A 12,325-nucleotide genomic window follows, 5' to 3' on the forward strand; every position below is an offset into this window, starting at 1 on the left:
CTGGCATAGTCTCCCTATGCCTCGTGGTGGGGTCATCAATGACTTCGGAAGGATGAACATACGTCATGGTGGGTCGGAATGTTTAGAATGGCAATGGATAAGGAAACTGAACCTCAAGAAGTCCGGAGGAGAGGTGTGAGGGTTGTTCCACAGATGAAGGCGTTGCAAAGTGTGGCGGACGTGTCTGCGAGTCGTCATTGAGTACCCATGGCATCCTCGAGGTTTGTGTCAAACTTCCTGGTCGGGGGGGCCGAAACCCTATCGTGGTATTTTCCATAGTCATCGGCATGGTGCCCTTACCACGTATGTAGCTTCACCCTGCACTCCTAAAATTAGCCGACCCATCGACTAGGAACCTCGTCATGGCAAGACTCGAAGTCGTTGCAGCTTGGTGGCAAGTTGAGACAATGCGTGGAAGGATTTCAGAGATGAATCAGAAGAGGAAGACATATTCGAGGAAGTGCTCGAGGGTGAAGTGGTGGCGAGGGCGAAGACAAGGCGACTACAATTGAGCAGGCAGTATTGAGAAAGCAGAAGGTGAAGAGTCGGGGACGAAATAGGTTTTAAACGACTTTTCTGTGTTCTTGACTAAGGCACACCCAGATTGGTGCTAGTCGCAGACATGGTTGACTCTCTCGATATATATATATTTTTTTAATTTTAGCACAATTTAGAGACTGGACCTAGTCGCCCACATATGTGAAAATCGCCCCTTTAGTTACACCCCTAACTTATCCTCAGTTCCATGAGTTACTTCATTCATTCTGCTGTTATGGCACACTTTTGACCAGCTCCTTTTGCTTCCCTCACCATGTTTTTGATTCCCACTATAATGTAACTTTAGTTAAAAAGCACTGAAATGTACATGGTGTTGTTGATCTTCTGGTCTTTTGTGCTTTAGTGTCTCCTTGTATACATGTGGTGATTGAATTATATATATTTACTGCGAGTACACTGTTTGATATTACTAGCACCATGCACTGTCTTTTCCTATGCCCGAGTTTTGTCTTTCCTTCAACACTTCAATGAGGACACTGAAGTTCTAAGCTGGGAGTAGGTGGTGTGGCACACTACATAACACATTTCACGCATAAAAATGACAAATTTGCAAATTTTGAACAAATTTCAGTGAACTTTATTTGTCCAGGCCATGCTAATACATTTATTATACCCTCTATATACACCTATGTAACCTAGTGTTATATGCATAGGCTTCTCAATTACATGATTTTATTGTGCTCACTAACAATGTAGTGAATTAGTTGTGTAAAATTTGCATAGCAAAGCCGATATCTTGGTATTACTCCGGACAGTTTGACTAGTGGTTTGTTTGGGTTAATACTATTGTGTAAACTCTTGTATTTACATGGTACTTCATAAGGCTAAAAATACACTTATACGTGATTTGTAGCACTTAGGATTCTTTGAGATCACTGAGAGAATACCTGTGGCGACTATGACACCTTGTGAGGTACCGTTGAGCCGTTCATTCATTTCTCAAGTTGTTGACGTCAAACTCTAAGTTTATAAAACTCAACCTTCCTTGTTTTGTTGGATTTCCTTTACCAAATAGTCCTTTATTTTTTCATTTACTAGCCTAGAGGTGACATTAAGTGAAGATATATAAATCTAGGTCTTGTAGCTTACTCAAGACATGAAGGTTAAGCCACCTCTAGAGACATACTTTTTCCATGGACTCCCATTCGAGCTACACTCCCATTGGAAATGAGAAGACAATAAAAGAGTGTAATGATTTTCTTAGCTAAACATGCAAAGAAATAAAATGAAAAAGGAAGAAAAACCTGAGCAAAGAAAAATGAAAACAACTGCTACAAACAAATATAAAGAGGTCAAGCTAAGGACACGACACTACAATTCTGCACGTATGAAGGATCTTCTGCTAACCAATGCACTTGCTGAATTCTTGCTTAGTCTAGGAATAAGTTCATATAGGGTGGTCTTGATTAAATGTGGCGAGTAAGTGAGAAGATGTTAGAGTGAAGGACCCAACACCTCAGTAAGGGTTGGATTCCTTTCTTATAAGACTAGTCCACTCCACATTTCTAGCGTTAGTTCTTCAAATATGTGGGACGTTTGATCATGACACTCTTCATCACATATGAGAGTGAACCCTTTTTCTTGAGTGAATTTTGAGGGATTAAACCAATGAGGCTGAATCAAGATGACCGTTTTGTAGGTGCCCCAAAGCCCTTTGTGAGAGACAAATCATATACCTTACACATGCCTTGTAAAGTGGCCTAGTCATACCTGGATTTAGATGCTAATATTAACTCTGAATTATAATCATAGGTTGATTCTCTGTGAGTTGTGTCTTGAGATGGATGTACTTTGTTGAAATTTGCATGATTAAATTGTTGCAAAATGTGTGTATAATAGAGTCATGTATGAAAAGGCATGGATGTAATCAGGGTATATTCGTGTATGTAAATTGGTATAAACTTTGTTGCATGCGACTTCATTTTATGATTCACTGAACTGGTGTTTGTAGGTATCGCCCTGGAAACCCTCACGAGACTAGAACTCATCCACTAGGATCAACCTAGGGGTTTAAAGTCTTGTTGCATACGGTAAATACACTGTGTTTTTCATGAAAGAGGGTGTAGGTAGGATTTAATAGTTTTCTTAGATTTTGCTCTTCTTAAGGACTAGCAAAGTGTAAGTTGAGGGTTGTGATGAGTCCCTAAAATGCATAATTTTAAACTCTCATTTATCTTTGTTTATCCTCATTTCACTATGCATCTACCCAAAGTTATTATTGTTTAAAGTTATGCAAGGTTTGTTTGTATTTTCAGGAAAAACATGTTAAAACCATGGAGATAGGCATTACGAAAAGCCAAGGATGATTTGGAGGACTCAAAGCTCAAATTAGATGCTTAACCAAGCTCCTAAAGCTTCAAATCATCAAGGGACAAGAAGATGATGCTTGACCACGTGGCGTGACCAGCAACACACAGGGGCAACTTAGTCTTCTAATGAAGACTCCAAGGTTCAGACTGAGATCAAAATGCTACAAGTTTTGACCAAGTCCTCGACCAAAAGACCTTAAGGGGCAACTATGTCGAGTTTCTAAGATTTCCTGAAGATCGAGATCTTGCAAGTCTCGACCATCAACTTGACCAGTAAGACCCTGAGGCATGACGCAGCCGAAGACTTTGATTTCCTACGAATCTCGACTTAGGCACGCACATGAATGATATAGGGGCGACTTGGTCGACAATGACAATCTTCTGCGCAAGATTTGCTACAAACTTTCCTAACTTGTAAAAAAAAACCTTGTAAATCCTAGAGCCTATAAGTATTCGCTACGATAGGTTGCACAAGTCAGCATTGGGCACTACCCTCTTTTCATCCTCATTCTCTCCTTTGCTCGGTTGCTCCTTGCCTTGTTTATCTATTGTTATACTACTTTGGAAGGTGGTCACTGTCTGAGCTTGCTCATGGTATCAGGGACCAGCTTCTGGTTCACATTCCACCCAATATTGTCTCTTAGGATTCACTATGGGCTGACTTGGCAACTTGCCCTCATCTCTCCGACTTAAGGTAGCAACTAGTTGCCCTAAGGTGGCTTCTAGCTTTGCGATGGATTGGGAGTGAAAGTGAAGGAGTTTCTGAAGAGCTTGGCGATCAGCCTCAATGTTCTTAAGGGTTCTTAGCATCGTCTCTTGAAATGTGTTATATTTAGGCAGAGGTGGAGATGGCTACTGAATAGTTGAAGATTTGGGGGCTGAATTAGGATGATTTTGGAAATTTTGGTGTGGGTGTGGAGGCAAAGCATTAGGGGCTTGTGGAGGTCTTTGGGATTAAAAACCCGAAGCTTATGGCCTCCAAGAGAAGTTAGGATGTTGTTTCCACCCAGGGTTGTAGGTATTCGAATAAGGGTTGTTGGATAGCTTATCATACCAATTATAGGTGGCCTTCACTTCCTCTTGCACAAGCTCAGGGTGGGACTGCCCATGGGGGTAATTATAACATGTATGAGAAGGGTTAGAGCAAATTGCACAAACCTATACACACATCATTGCCTGCGGTCCTAAGGATAAGCATTGATCTAATTTTTTGGATATGGCATGCAGGGTATGGGCTAGGTCCTGGCTTGTGGCCAACTCGTAAAGTCCCTGAGGTTTAGAGGTTGATGGATTGGGTAGTCTACGAGTGGCAGCCATGTGCTACTAAGAATTTTCAACCAAATTTTCAAAGAGAACCCATGCCTTGTTCTCGTGCTTTGTGAGAAAAGTACCTATGTACGATGCATCAACCATGGACCTATCTCTTTCAGCTAAGCCTTCATAAAAAGTTGGAACTAATTGCCACTTGGGGACTTGATGATGTAGACATTTACGTAGCAAGTCCTTGAAATGCTCCCAGGTCTTAAAGAAAAGTTCCTCATCCGTTTGTGTGAAACTTGTGATTGCCCTTTGCAGCTAGTTAGTCTTCCCAATTGGGAAGTACTTTTTCAAAAATTCATGTTGCATGGTGGCCCAGTTGGTCACCGAATTCGGTTCTAAGGACGTCAACTAATATTTGGCTTTATCCTTCAAAGAGAATGGAAAGAGCCAAATACGAAGAGCGTCATCACTAAAATTAGGTAAATGGATTGTGGAGCAAATCTCCAAGAACTCATATAGATGTTGATAAGGATTTCAGTGGGGTTCCTGTTGGCCTAGTTAGGCTTACAAGCTCTTGGTTTTGATGATAACAAAGTAAAGTTATTTAATGAATTTTCAAGTGATATGATTACAGGCAAAGATGATTTGTTCAAATCTCACCTAAAAGCTTACAAAGATTATGGAACAAGGAAAGTCACATGTGAATACCAAAGATCCACAATGAAAGCTCATAGAAATTTGAAAGATTGAAGAACATCATTGAAAGGACTAGAAGCAAATGTCAAATAAGCTTAGGATAAAGTTTTTTTAAGTACTTCTAAGTGTATTGAAATATGAATTTTTCATTTTGAAGCTCATTAGGCAAAGAGACTTAGAGACCTTAGTATAAAACTTGGAACAAGTTTTTCAAAGTTAAACAAGTTCATTTTCCAAGATTAATTGAGCAAAGAAGAGAGAACTCAAAAATATGTTGGAATGAGGAAAATCCAGTTAATAGACGACTATCTATCTACGGACAGACGACTTGAAAAATTAAAGTATTTTAACTGAAGACAGAAGCCTAACATACGACTGTCAAGGTTTTGACAAAAGACTAGCAGTGAAAATTAAGACGTTTGTATGTGTTCTGCCAAACGACTGTCAACCCTCTGTGTATATTGAAAAATTGATTTGTTCATGGATAGACAACTGTCACCATATGGACAAACGATTATCACCCTACTGAGCTGCATTAAAACTACATTATTCTGGTGATAGACGACTGCCAATCAAGGGACAAACGACTGCCACCTCTCTGCCTATGAATTTTATAGTTATAATATATGGACACATGACTACCAAGACTTCACAGTAGTTTGGCTCACGTCAGTTTTCAAATTTCCAACAGATATATTTTTTGAAATTCAAATTATTTGAAACTTAAATAATTTTAAAACTTGGAAACAACTCTAAGTACACTTAGGGAACAAGCAAGGAGTTTTTCTACCTCTATAAATACCCTCAAGGATCATTGTTTTAAACACCAAGAAATCAATTCAGCTCTCATTCTCTCTCAAAGCCTACTGAAATTCTGAAAGTGTGCTATTGCTCTCATCACTCAAAAAATTCTATGAAAGCTTTGCTGAGTTTCTCATTGAGTTTGTGCATCAAGTTGTTGATTCTTTCATCCACTGAAAGAAACCTATGGTGATAAGTTTCTAAGAACTTCATTATGAAATTCATGTTCTGAATTTACTAAAGTACATAGTGTTTCAATTTGTACTAATCAATTCATTGAGGAGCAAGTTCTTGTACGCCTTGTTTTATATCTTTGTAACAAGTTAATTAATGGTTCGAGTGCTGAATCGTTGGTCCAAACAAGGAAATATTGTTTGGAGAAGGCAGGCTCTAGCCTTACCCAAAGAGTGTCTGTAACTGGTCTTGTTCCACTTGGTAAAGGAACAGTAATAGTGAATCCTTTGGTGGTTTTTCCAAGGGCAAGGACGTAGGCTGTGTTGAAGCCAAACCTCATAAAAATCCATGTGTTCTTCTCTCTCTACCCTACTCTTTATTTTTCAGCAAAAGATATAATCTGTGTGGTTGCTTTAAAATTCAATTCGGAATGTTTGGTTGTTAAATAAACCGGAAGGTAATTTGTTTGGACTGATCAGCACTGATTGCGAAAACCGAAAGGGACTACGTTGGTTGATCATCCTTGACTTATTAATCTGAAAGTTTATTTAAAAACTGAACATTAGAAAGAAGAATAATTGTGATACAGGGCTTATAACAAGTTCAGCAAATTTTCACATTTATATAGGGCTATTGTTACAAAGATTGAAAGATTGATCTTATTGTGTTGATTATGATTGTGTTTAAGTTTTGATTGTTGTTACAACTCAAAAGAACTAATGCTAAGGGGAATAAAATTTTTAAAACCCAATTCACCCCCCTTTTGGGAAGCTATTCCAATTTCAGTTCCTATGAAAGTTGGGCAACATCGAGATTATTGAAGTTTTAATCTTGAATTGTGCTGCCTAGACATCTAGGAACCGAATGTAAGATGGCGAGGTGTATGCATTAGGTACAAAGTAGTCCCTAAGAGGCCTAAAGGGTTCCAAGATTTGTTCTACTGGAACTGGTAGGTTATTTTCAGCCATGGCTTTCGGTTCAGATGACTCGGCCTTCTCTAGATTAGAGATAGGTTTCCTAAGGGACCTACGGGATTTTTCAATCTCAAGATCTATGGGAATTATCTCAGGTTCTAAAGAACGCAGACCAAAAATACACACTTTTAAGCACAAAGATTTAAACTTCAGAAACAGTAAACAAAAATAAAAATAATAAAAATAATAAAAAAGTGAAAATAAAAGGAGAGCAAATCAAAAGAACGAGGCAACGATACTCTAAAGTGGAAGTTGACTTATAATGGTAGCCAAGTCCCCAGTAATGACGCCAAAATTTGGTAGGCTTGCCAAGGATTGGGTCCTTAACTACAAAAGATAAAATTTATACTACCTAACTATCCCAAGTTCAGTAGAAAGTGAGGAAATCGAGTGTTGATCCACGGAGACTTAAAGTGCAGTTGTGAGACCTCTTCCAAATTAGTTTACTAAAACCTTGTTATGAAAAGAAGTAAAAGATGATATTTTTTAGGGTATTTTATATCCAATTACTAGAAAGCAATTAAACAAAAACACGTAAACTAACACTACTGGAAAGCAAGTAAAACCTATGTTACCCTACTCCTACAAAGCAGTGCTGATGGTTGAATCAGGCGCTGGATACCATGCCTCTAGCTACACTTCTTCAGGTTTTGATAGAAGTACCAACCCAAGAATCTCAGGCCAAAGTGAGAGAGGGACATACGGGGGCACAAGGTAGTAAGGGTGCACCAACCGTCCGAAGCACGGTCAAGGAACCGAAGTATACCCTGTCTCAACAATCACAAACACCTCAAGGGAATCCGTGGCCAACTATTTCCCTCTAACAGAGACGTAGTAGTACTTATCCTTATCTGCAACCTTTCATCACACACTCATAAATAAATTGAAAGCAAGTAAAGAAAGCAATAAAGTGAAAGCAAGTAAAGGCAAAAGCATGTAAAAAGATTATTCCTTTGCATTCATCACATCTGTCACTAATGCTAGGAAGTACAAAAGAAGATTGTTTATTATACACAGAAGCACAAGAACACCGCAGGTTGTCACAGTCCATCGGACACTTCATGCACAAACTGAAACAGGAATTGAAATCTACTCTACTCCTAATCTAAAGTGGCTCTCAATGACATCTAAAGTCTGTCACTAACCTAAGAGAGGCCAAAGAGGAACCCAGAGCTTGTGTTCGTAGCAATACTTATAGGCTCTAATGTTTACAAGGTTTGTTTTACAAATTAGGAAAGTTTGCAGCAAATCTCGTACAGAAGATCATTGCTGTCAACTAAGATGCCCCTATGTCATTCTTGTGCACGCCTAAGTCGAGACTCGCAGGAACTCAAGAATTCGAATCTTCAGTGTCTTCTACTACGTCGCACCTCAGGGTCTTACTAGTCAAGTTGATCATCGAGACTTGCAGGATCTCGATCTTCAGGAAATCTCAAGAACTTGACATAGTCGCCCCTTAAGGTCTCTTGGTCGAACACTTCGTCGAGGCTATCGAAAATTCTGCTCCCAGTTCTGTCTCAGTGTCTCGACATGGTTGCCTTAAAGAGTCACTTGGTCGAGGACTTGGTCGAACCTTGTAGCATTTTGATCTCAATCTGAACCTTGGAGTTTGTAGTAGAAGACTAAGTCATCCCTGTGTGTTGCTGATCATGCCACATGGTCGAGCATCATCTTCTTGTCCTTTGATGATCTGAAGCTTTAGGAGCTTGGCTGAGCATCTAATTGGAGCTTTGAGTCCTCCAAATCCTCCTTGGCTTCTCGTAATGCCTATCTCCATGGTTTTAACCTATTTTTCCTAAAAAGACAAACAAACCTTGCATAGCTCTGAACGATAATAACTCTGGGTAGATACATAGTAAAATGAGGATAAACAAAGATAAATAAGGGTCTAAAATCATGCATTTTAGGGACTCATTATTTATATTTACTTGTTCATATTACTACTTATGTGTTTGAATACAGATTTGTGATTGGTTGAGAACATACTGAAACTATCATACTTGTTTAATTTATTGCACACTCATATATATACTAAATTTGTGATTGATTAGAAAAGACCTTAGGTTGTGTCATACTAATTGTGGCTATAAAAAAAATAGAACACGCGTGGCCTAGAAAGTTTTTAATATCCAATTCACCCCCCTCTTGGGATTACACCAAAAATCACATTTGGTATCAGAGCCTCATTGCATTAGACTTAAACATTTTTGTAAAATATCGTAATGGCTCATATTGGTATAACCCCTTTTGGTGAGGGACAATCATCCACACGTCCTCCTATTTTTTGTGGTGTTAACTACACCTTCTGGAAACAAAGGATGCACATTTTATTCAAAATCTTGATTGGAAGGTGTGGATGGTTGTCTCCAAAGGAGATTTTGTCCCTATGAAAACTATAGAAGAAAAGAGAGTACCTAAGACTGAAGATGAATTTACTGATGATGATATGAAAGGTGTTCAAGTAAATGCCACTACCATGAATGTTTTATATTGTGCACTTGATGTGAATGAATTAAATAGACTCATGGCATGTCAAAAAGCTAAGGAAATATGGAAAAAAACTAGAGGTTACATATGAGGGGACTAGAGATGTAAAGGATAGTATGATTGATATGCTGACTAGTGAGTATGAGGCATGTAGAATGACCTCTAGTGAATCTATATAGGCCATGTACACTAGGTTCACCCACGTCACTAATTCATTACATGCTCTTGGTAAGACTTACCCCATGTATGAAATGATCATGAAAGTTCTCAGGAGTCTACCTCCAATTTGGGAGCCCAAAGCTACTACTATAGCTGAGGGGAGAAACCTATAAGCAATGACGCTAGATGAGCTGATCGGATCAATCATCACGTATGAAATGGAAATTAACGAGAGGATGAGCGAGTAGATAAAAGCAAAGAAAGTAACTACTCTAAAAGCATCTACTAGTAGTTCTAGTGAAGATAGTGACCTGGAGCTAGGAGAGGACATGGTCATGCTGACTAAGAAGTTCAGCAAGTTCTTCAAGAAGAATGGGAGATCATCCAGAAAGTTTTGTGGCTCGAAATTAGAAAAGGGAGAGTCAAGCAGGAGAATGCAAAAATTAGATCTTCCCATATGCTACAATTGTAATGAAGTTGGCCACATTAAACTAGAATGCCCACTGCTGAAAAAGGATTTGAAAAAGAAGAAGAGGGCAATGAAAGCCAGCACGTTTTGGGATAGATATAGTACCAGCAGCTCTGACACTAAAACCAGTGTCACTGAAGTCGCAAACTTGTGTTTAATGGCACATAGTGACCACGAGGTACATTCAGCATGCTCTTCATTGTTTTATTACTCTAGTGATGATTCTGATGTTGATAGCATGCATACATATAAAGAACTGTAGCTTGAGTATATTTGTGTTCATAAATTGCTTCATAAAATGACTAGGAAAAATGATGATTTGAAAATGAAATATAAAGATTTATCAAATTTTTTGAAAAAGAACAGGAGTCTCGTCTCATTCTTTTTAGATAAAAGAAAAAGAATTGAAAATTGCTAGTCTTAAAAGAAAAATGGAGGATAACTTTAAAATTATTTATAAATTCACAAAGGGCCAAAATAATTTTGAAAAACTCCTTAGGGCCCAAAGAAACTCTCTTGATAAAGAAGACCTTGGATTTAATAGAAAAGAAAATAGGAGGCAGAAAAATCTTTATATGGGATATTTTGTAAAAGAATCAAAATCGTTTATTCCATCTAAAGACTCCTATATGCACACAACTTATTTTAAGTGTAAAGGAAAAAGCCATATAAAATTTGACTATCCCTTTAAGAACAAGGATGTTAAAATTAAGAAGGTCTATAGAGTTAAGGGAGATTCAGTGTAGTAACTCAGAAAAAAAATTATTATTAATCAATTAATTAATTAAATAAACAAATAAAATGAATAGTACAAAAAAAACTAATTGAAATAAATATATATATAAAAGATTAATATAATATAAGTTATATATATATATATATATATATATATTAGTTAAAGCTTCTTGAAGAAGCTTTTATCATGTCCAAATTGAATTTGTAATTCAATTCCTGCGCCTCTCCAGTACTCTCTGTAATAACCCGGGGAAAAAATTATTATTAAAAAAATAATTAATTAATTAAACTTATCAATCAATTAATTGATTAAACATTATTAAATTAATGTATTAGATAAACAAGTAAAAAGAAATGGTATGAAAAAAAATGAAATAAAATGAAATTAGATTAATTAATTAATTATTATTTAATTGAATTAATAAATTAATTGAACGTTTTATAATTGAATTAGTTAAGTAAATAATATGATGGGTATATATGTATAAGGTTAAGGTATATATATATATATATATGGTTAAAGTAATAAGTATATATATATATATATAATATAAAATAATCAAATGGCTGAATTAAATGAATTGGATTTCAATTTGAAATCCAATTCAATTAAAATCTCTGCGTTGTCCCTATTCACGCTCACAAATCTCTCAGTCTCTCACAATTTCTCTCACTCCTCCATCTCTGTCTCTCTCTCTTCTCAATTTCTTGGCGGATGTTCAGCCGATCGGAAAACGGAAGGTGTCGTTGGATTCTAAACTCCAAAACCGACATTTCTATTAGAGCAGATTTGTCGTAGGAGCGACGTAAGCACCATTCCTGGGATAAGGCAATTTTTTCCCTAATTTCTCAATTTCTTATTAAATCTGCTGTTAAATCGATGATCAGGCACCACCATGAGGTCCTAATCGTGATCGTCGTCATTTTGACATGAGTAAATTTCCAATTGGGGTTTTCTAGGTTCCACTCCAAAGTAAGAGTGAGATTTGGGAAATTTGGCAAATTGGTTATATTTGAGGGTATAACTATTTATTTGGTATTTAAGGGTCTAGGAAATATTAAAATAGTATTTTATTTTGGATTAATTTAATGGAATTGGGATTTTTGATTCAAGGTCCGAGTGAGCTCTGCAGGTATTTTTTGAGGTCCCTGTTGGCGTAGTTCAAGAAACTAGGTATGGGGAAATTATATATTAAATCAGATTTTATGAAATTAAAGGTAATAAATTATGTTACATTATATGTATGTTTTGGGGTGAATTATAAAATGCCAACCATGTAAAGTTATGTTTTCTGAGCTTAGGACTGCTTATATAGCTATGTTTATGTGAAAGTAAACGAATGAAAGTGAAAATTAATTTCTGAGGAATTATGTAAGAAATGAAATGTATTTTCAACATATAAATGTTAAATGTGAGTTGGCCTATTTTACAGGAATATGTATGAATTTTACTGCTAAATTGTGTTGCATGAGTAAATGTAAATTCTATGCAAATATATGTTAAATGTATGAGATGCAGGCTAAGTAAGTAAAGCATTGAGAATAAAATATGATATGGACTATGTTGCTTGTGAATGTTAAATGCAACCATGTAAATGTGAGACAACTAAAAGACAGTCATGTTAACAAATTCTAGCACATTTCTGTGTAGACTAACTAATGACGGCTAAAAGGAGTTGTGGACTAATTGATGATGGCTAAAG

General features: G+C 36.9%; 1 non-coding gene across 1 annotated transcript; it reads left to right on the forward strand.

Annotated features, from left to right (window-relative positions):
* The first annotated feature begins 4,338 nt into the window (after window positions 1–4,338).
* Window positions 4,339–4,444, forward strand: LOC131163180 (small nucleolar RNA R71). The gene has a single exon (XR_009138958.1). It is a non-coding gene; the product is annotated as a small nucleolar RNA R71 (small nucleolar RNA).
* Window positions 4,445–12,325: the final 7,881 nt, after the last annotated feature.

This window comes from Malania oleifera, chromosome 8 (assembly GCF_029873635.1).
Source record: "Malania oleifera isolate guangnan ecotype guangnan chromosome 8, ASM2987363v1, whole genome shotgun sequence".
Lineage (NCBI taxonomy): Eukaryota > Viridiplantae > Streptophyta > Magnoliopsida > Santalales > Ximeniaceae > Malania > Malania oleifera.